This window comes from Apis dorsata, unplaced genomic scaffold (assembly GCF_000469605.1).
Source record: "Apis dorsata unplaced genomic scaffold, Apis dorsata 1.3 scaffold_85, whole genome shotgun sequence".
Classification (NCBI taxonomy): Eukaryota; Metazoa; Arthropoda; class Insecta; order Hymenoptera; family Apidae; genus Apis; species Apis dorsata.
This window is the reverse complement of record NW_006263383.1, coordinates 659,760-667,131: the sequence shown is the minus strand read 5'-3', so window position 1 is coordinate 667,131 and position 7,372 is coordinate 659,760. Positions and strand designations below refer to the sequence as shown.

The 7,372-nt window shown below is 35.4% G+C and overlaps 1 protein-coding gene across 2 annotated transcripts in view; it reads right to left on the bottom strand.

The window, feature by feature from the left end:
• The window catches only part of LOC116185015, a 108,196-nt gene that overhangs the window by 52,632 nt on the left and 48,192 nt on the right, over window positions 1-7,372 (bottom strand). For both annotated transcript variants that reach the window (XR_004149713.1, XR_004149714.1), the window contains exon 4: window positions 823-888. The gene's annotated coding sequence lies outside the window, so the exon portion shown is untranslated. The remainder of the gene's footprint in view (window positions 1-822; window positions 889-7,372) is intronic.

Sequence of the window (7,372 nt, the reverse complement as noted above, 5' to 3'; positions counted from 1 at the left end):
TTTTTCTTCGATCTATACGACGGAACAAGTGATTCGTCATTTTGTTGATTGGGAATGGAACTGATGCANTGATCAAAAACGAAACTGATATGCGAGAAAAATTAATTGGGTTATATGTATTTAAATAAACATCGATTTAACAAAGAAGTTTTTGTATTGGAAATTTCTTATTTTTCTTCGATCTATACGACGGAAATGATTAGTCACTTCATTTTGTTGATCAAAAACGAAACTGATATGCGAGAAAAATTAATTGGATTATACGTAATTGAATAAACCTCGATTTATCGAAGAATTTTTCAATACAAGAGATTTCTTATTTTTCTTCGATCTATACGAAAGATGACGAAAGAAAGTTGCTTCAATTTTTGCAATTGACGGAAATTCAAAGCGATTTCTCGGTCGAAAGTGCGACACAATGTGAAAAAAATTAATTGGATTATGGATAATTAAACGGATGTCGATTCATCGAATATTCCCTTTATAATTTATTCCCCGTTCGATTTATACGATAGCTGAACCAATTCGTTCAACTCCATTTTACGATTAATAAATTTCAATGCGATTTTTCGATCGAGAGTGAGAGCCGTATGTAACCCGTTAAAAATTAATTGCACACGGATAATCGGATAAATAGGCCGATTCGAACAAATTGTCCCTCACGAGACACGTTTTCACATTGTTAGAAACAGAAGATCATTGAATAACGACTGAATTCGTTGCCAAGATTCGCATCTCGCTTCGTTTTGTTGCAATTAACCCTTCCCTACCTGTTTTCGAGCACACCACAGTTATAAATTACTCTTTATTGTACGTACTCACCTTTGATGGGCCGTGGGTGGGGCGGTGAACGAACAACGATAATTCTTCTTCGCCACATGGGGAAACCTGGACAGAAAACAAGTAACCAACCGATTAGAAAACTCTTTGCAATTTTTATCGATCTTATTTCTCCTCATCTTTCTTATCCTCCCTTAAATTCGACTTTTTTTTTTTTTTTTTTTTTTTTCACTACTCGATCGATAAAACGTAACGCTGAAAATCTTCGAGAGAAAAATTTCGATCGATCGAATAATTTAAAAAAAAAAATATTACTCGAACGATTAATAATAGAAACTTTAGGTTGAATCCTAAAGATAGAACTACGTGCTACTACACCGTCGACTCGAAAATTACGTATTAAATATTGAGAGGTATTGTTAATTGGAAAGTTTAATAAATACGAAAAATTACTCAACAAAACAACGACGAAATATTTCCAATATATATATATATATACTCGAGTCGTCGAAAGCGGCAACTCGAGGACAGATTAGCTCTGGTTGCGCGCCGCATTGCGAGGCCATTGTTAACGCGGACATAATGTTTCCCTCGATAACGCGACATATTCGCGTTCGGTTAAGCGGGTTTATTAGCGATACCGGACTAACGGCCGTTGCGCGATGAGCGACGACACCTCGTAAACCGCGGTTCGCCAAACATTTCCACCGGGAGAGCCTTCCTCGTGTCCGTGCAACCGCCATAATTAGCCCCGAGATCTTTATGCGATAAATATTCGCACAAGTGTCCAAGTACGAGAGAATATGTGAAAAATGTAACGTGTGATGGGTAATTATATACAGGGTGTCTGAGAAACCTGAGAGACTGGAAGAATGATTTTTAATTATAGTCTCAAAATGTGTCAAAATGTGTCAAAATGTGAGAGGATTATATATATATATAACGTGGAAAAATGTAATATTGTTTATATAGGGTGTCTCGTTTCGAATTATCACTTTGTGAGAAAATAGTTTGAAAACTGAACGATTTTGGATAGATTTTGAGATTTTTTATACGAAATTGAAGTACGAGAGAATATGTGAAAAATGTAACGTGTGATGGGTAATTATATACAGGGTGTCTGAGAAACCTGAGAGACTGGAAGAATGATTTTTAATTATAGTCTCAAAATGTGTCAAAATGTGTCAAAATGTGAGAGGATTATATATATATATATATAACGTGGAAAAATGTAATATAGTTTATATAGGGTGTCTCGTTTCGAATTATCACTTTGTGAGAAAATAGTTTAAAAACTGAACGACTTTGGATTGATTTCGAGATTTTTATACAATAAGTATTCGCGTGTCAAAATGTGAGAGAATATATAGAAATATGTAATGTGGTTTATACAGGGTGTCTCGTTTCGAATTATCAGTTTGATAGTGAGAAAACAGTTTGAAAACTAAATGACTTTGAATTGATTTCGAGACTTTTATACGATAAATATTCACATGCCAAAAAGTGAGAGGATATATGAAAAAATGTAATGAGTTTTATACAGGGTGTCTCGTTTCGAATTACTATCTTGATAATGAGAATTGGGAATTGATTAATTTCCAGATCTTTATACGATAAATAATTTACATCAAAATGAAAGAACATTTAAAAATAAGTGTAATGTGTTTTATACAAGGTGTCTAGTTTCAAATTACCATCTTGATTAGTGGAATATGCTCGATTGGAAATTGAATGATTTCGAATTAGTCTCGAGAATTAAATATTCACGTGTGAAAATGTGAAAGGATATATATGAGAAATGTAATGTGATTTATACAGGGTGTCTCGTTTCGAATTATCATCGCGTGAAAAGTGAAAACCGTGTAGAATACAAATGAAAAAATAGAAAGTGATTGTACGATACTTTGTACAACAACTCCTAACGACTTTCTTCCATTTCATTTATCTTCTATTCATTTATTAAATTCCTCGAATCATATCGATAAAAAGAATTTAAAATCACTTTTTCTACTCTAATAACTCTAAAAAAAATTAACCCTCGAATCTTCTTTTAAAAATATTCATCTCCAAACTTTGTTCACGAGATGGAAATACTTAAATGGATACTTTTTCCCATCTCGATGTGAACAAATGTATTACGACATTGATCGAACAAATGCAAATGATTTTTTTTTGTTTAAAAAAGAAAAGAATAAAATCAAATCCTTTTCCAAAACCAGAAATTCCATTCTACATTTTATAAAAATAACACATTTGCACAAACATCGGCAGCCATGATGTTATCAACTCGGCAAGTAAACACCATCTGGCTGCTTGCGGTTAAACGATTAAAGAGAGGGGCCTATTCTAAGCCTTGAACTAGAAACTCGTTGTAAATCGACGAGAAACAAGAGGAGAGCTTTCCAATGAAAATAGCTTGAGAATAGAGAAAAAGAGAGAGAGAGAGAAGTATTAGATTTCGATAGAGGTATTATTATACCTACTTTTCACACTTTTTATCATTTTTTTCCATGGTAAATAATATGCATAAGAAATTAGGGATTAAATTTTAAGAAAAATAATTGCGATGTCCATCATTCAATTTTTCAACGATTTAACTTGTTCCACCGTGTGAAACACATTTTAAAATTAATAAACGCTAATTTATATATTTATATATAAAACGAACAGGTTTCGAATTATCTTTGAAATTATGAAACAATTTATCTTCTTATTTATCGAATCGAACATTAATTTCACTCTTCTCGAAACGTTGTTGCACTGAACACAGAATAAAGATAGAAATCGAACAAGGAACGTATCCTTAATATAATTCGAGATTACTTTTTACATTTGAAACTTGTTAACTCGTTTTCTTTTCTTTTTATCACGTTCGAACGACGAATCTTGATGATGTCACAAATTGCGAATTGTTGAAAATTATGCATTGTTAATATAAATCGAATCGAGTTAGAAATAGAAATTTTTTGTTTTTTTTTTTCACAAATATCCAGCGAGAACGTATTTCGTTATTTTTAGGAACGGCGTATAGAAGAAAACTGGTATCGAGAAGCGAAGAAAGATAAGAACGTGACCGACGGGCTATATTTATGCAAATTTAACGCAAATTGGTATCGATAAAACGTATGTGTCGAAGAAAGAAAATGGAACGCGGATAATGAAAATGAAAAATTCGATTTTCGATTCGTTGAATTGGTTATTTGAAATGATCGAAAGTTTCCCAGAAATCGAGACGTCGCAGTTTTATTATATCAAAGTTGCTAAAACTTGTTCTCGAAACGATTGAAAATTCAAACAAAATTCTTCAATCGAAATTCAATCGATCAAAGAATCTAAGAATTTAAGAAAGTTAGATAATATCCAAAATGGCGTCAAAATAATATTCGCAGTTTTTAAATAATTTTAACAAATATCCAAACTCTCTCGTTTCTCTCTTGAATTCGTGCGAAACAAAGTAAAAAAAAGAAATATGAAAATAACTATATTGAATACACTCCCCTCCCCTTCCTCCTTCCCCCTCCTCCTCTTCCCGAAATGTCGAATCGAAAATCACGTATTCGACGCACAACACTACCATTATACAAAATAACACGATAAACCATCACAACACGAAACACGCGAGACTATAAAACTAACCTCGAATAACAAGGAATAACAAGCAAGTTGTATCGGGAAATACGAAATACGAACGCATCGAACCTACCTCAAAAGAAAAAAAGAAATCCACCACCACTACCACCATCTACGTTACGTATATAACGAATTATACGATAAACGAAACAATGTTAACAGCATAACGATATACATATATACATATATATATATACACACACATACCTATTCAAAAAACATCGAACTGAAGAATTAACCGAGCGAGGCGGTCGCCATCGCGGTCGAGCGCGAGCTGGATAAAATGGCGTCGCGCTGCCCGCCGTCGGACACCGTGCATCGAATCGAGCGCCGTTGCTTGCCTCGCTTCGCTTCGATTCGGATCGAAATTTCGTTCGTTCGTACGTTCGACGACGACGACGTGGCGAAAACTGAGAGGATCCGTGTCCACGAGGGCACGGATGCGCGTGGAAAAGGGACGAAAAAGAAGAAAAAAAAAAAGAAAAGGAGAAAAAGAATCGAAGCTCGTTACGGCCTTGGAGATCTATCTATCTCTCTCTCTCTCTCTCTGTGTTTAGGGGAACGGGAAATTTTCGTTTCGAAAAAATGGGGAGGGAGAGGAAAAAAATTGGAGTATTGGCGGAAGAGGATCGTTGAGGGGAAAAAAAATTGTAGCTCGACCTTGGAAATAATTTGCCGTTCCGGATATTTTCGCCGTCGGTAAAGGAGACGAGCTTTTGTCGCTCGGTGCCGACGGACAACCGAGGCCTCGTCCTTGTTGAGAATTGCGCTTTCGAAGATCGATCTATCCTTGGAAATTGTTTGGAATTGTCTCTTAATGCGTGTGAATTCAAATTGAGGTAAAAAGGGATCGATTTTCGTTTCGAAGGAATAGAGAATAATTCAAAATTATTTTGGAAGGTTGGAATTAAAATTGAGAACAAAAATCGAATAATTTCACCTTTTCACAAATCCCCAAAAAAAGAATTTTATTAATCGCGATTAAAAAAGTCGAAATAACGAGGCGATCGAGGTAAAAAGGGATCGATTTTCGTTTCGAAGGAATAGAGAATAATTCAAAATTATTTTGGAAGGTTGGAATTAAAATTGAGAACAAAAATCGAAGAATTTCACCTTTTCACAAATCCCCAAAAAAATAATTTTATTAATCGCGATTAAAAAAGTCGAAATAACGAGACGATTGAGGTAAAAAGGGATCGATTTTCGTTTCGAAGGAATAGAGAATAATTCAAAATTATTTTGGAAGGTTGGAATTAAAATTGAGAACAAAAATCGAAGAATTCACCTTTTCACAAATCCCCAAAAAAATAATTTTAGTAATCGCGATTAAAAAAGGCGAAATAACGAGACGATTGAGGTAAAAAGGGATCGATTTTCGTTTCGAAAGAATAGAGAATAATTCAAAATTATTTTGGAAGGTTGGAATTAAAATTGAGAACAAAAATCGAAGAATTCACCTTTTCACAAATCCCCAAAAAAATAATTTTATTAATTGCAATTAAAAAAAGTCGAAATAATCGAGACATCTCCCGACGGCCACGAAACTCGAACAAGAGACGACAAAAGTTAAAAAATAGAGGGGAGAAGAGTGAAAACGGAAGAGAACTCACACTTCGTTCGTAAGAAAAATCAGTTTCGAGAAAACTGCGTTAAAGGAGAGAGATAATAATTGAAGTAAAATAATAAGATTAATATAAAATACGATTAAAATTCAACGTTACTTTTCGTCTATTCTTCTCGATTCGTTCCAGAAATTAGGGCGAATGCGTCCGTTTCTTATTCCCCCATCTCGAGCAAAAACATCGACCGATATAATATATAAAAGGGAGGGGGAGAGGGGGAGGGGCGACGAAGCGGGTTAAGTGGGCCAATTCGCGGGAGGACCGTCCCGTGGACTCTTCTTGGAAACTTACTCCGCTCTTAATTGCACCCGTCTTGTTGTTGCTTCCACATCCAATTCTGGAAAGGATGGAGAGTTAATTGGAGGGGTGTTATTATTTTTTTAAGGGAGTTAATCTTAATAATCCGTGTTTATTTCTGAACGAGAGAAAGAGAGGAAAAGAAACGCGCCATATTTGTTTAAAAGAGATTGTACACGAACCATCTCTCTTTCTCTCTCTCTCTCTCTCTTCGTATTTGGAAACGTTCGATGGAAAGAAATGCATAAGCACAGAATCGAAAGAATTCTATTTTCTAATTCTTAGGTTTGGATTGAATCGAATAATTACGAATAATAATAATTGTAATAAATATATATATATATATCGTAAAATGTATAATTTCCAGCTTCCATGATTAATTTTTACCGAATTATTGAATATCGTGTAGAGTAAAAAAAACTGTGCAACGATTTTTCCTTCCTTCCACCCACGGCGGAGCTAGAGGGGAAGGGAAGCAATGCCAGGCACGCTCGAGGCGTTCCTCGCATTCTCCTCGTATAATATATACGACCTCCGTACGTTGATGGAATATATTCGAAAAATCCGGGTTACCCTCGGTCGATAAAAAAGAGCGAGGGAGAGAAAGAGAGAGAAAGAGAGAAAAAAGAAACCGCTAGTTCTACTAGTCTTCGAACTTCGCATCTTCTCGTCCCTCGAAACCGCGCGAGAGTAGAGAAGAAAAGAGTATCGATGGATGGACGTTTGCTTCTCTGTCGCTAATCAAACATTATTGGTATTGGCCGTTTAAAACTGCGTCNGCAGGGGCGGACGAAAGAAGTTTATCGCCCGTAACGTTTCCGCTCGAGGAGAAGGAGGAGGGGGAGGAGGAAACCTTGTTGTGTCCTTTCGAGGGATGATGGAATCTTTCCAATTCTTTACGCAATTGGAAGCAAATGTTTATTCCTCCTTCTTTTTCGTAAATTCTTGTAAAATTTAAATTCGAGCGAAACCGTTGTCGCGGAGTTTTTTTGGTCAGATTACGCGTTCGAACATCGAAGGAATTTAAAAATATGGGTCCTCGT